The following is an 850-nucleotide window of genomic DNA, read 5'->3' on the forward strand; positions in this document are numbered from 1 at the left end:
CCCCCCCCCCCCCCCCGCCGGGGGGAGCGGGGGCCTAGGCAGCTGCTCAGGCCGCAGCCGGACCCCCCTGCTTTCCTCCCCGGCTGGGATGCTGCGGACGGCCCTCGGGCCAGCGTGGGCTCCTGGCTCCCGCGCCGGCCGCCTTGGTCTCCCCTCGCCCTGGCCTCGCTGGCCCCAGCACCTGCAGCCGGGCCAGGCTGGGCACCCCGGGCCGTATCCTGCCCCTACGCCCCCAGAACCTCCGTGCCCGCTCATGTGCCCCAGCGCCTTGTCCCGGATCTGCACAAGCCCGGCGGTGCGGGCCCTGCACCATGTCACCCTGTTGCTCCACGGCCTTCGCTGCTGTGCCTGCGTGCACACGCGTGTGGGTGCAACGGCCCCTGCCCACCACGGCCGTCCTGACCCGCAGCCCTCGGACGACGCGCCCTGACCGCGACCCGCGGCTGGGTCCGGTCCCCGCGGCGCAGGGCAGCAGCACCGTGCGTCGTCCAGGCCCCCAGCATGTCCTCCCCTGCGCTACGGACAAACCCACCCGTGCGGGGAGGGGTCTTCGGGCCCCGCGGTGGCCCGCTGGGCCTCGCATTGCAGAAGAAGAGGCACCGGCGGTGGTTTCTGGTGCCAGGCGCTGACCGCAGCCCGTCTGCTGCCCACCAAGCGCTCTAGGGAACGGGAGAGACTGTGGGAAAGATGCTGACCCCTCTGCAATTTGGGAGGAGACTGCTCCCAGCGGCGCTGCCCCGGCTGGAGGCAGGAGTTCGCATTCCTCGTCTCACGCAGAGCTGCCCGCAGGGCCTGGGAGCGGAGGTGGCTTCTGCGCCCCGCTCCCCGGGAAGAGCACCAGGCCGCGAAT

This window comes from Alligator sinensis, unplaced genomic scaffold, assembly GCF_000455745.1.
Source record: "Alligator sinensis unplaced genomic scaffold, ASM45574v1 scaffold8_1, whole genome shotgun sequence".
NCBI classification, from domain to species: domain Eukaryota; kingdom Metazoa; phylum Chordata; order Crocodylia; family Alligatoridae; genus Alligator; species Alligator sinensis.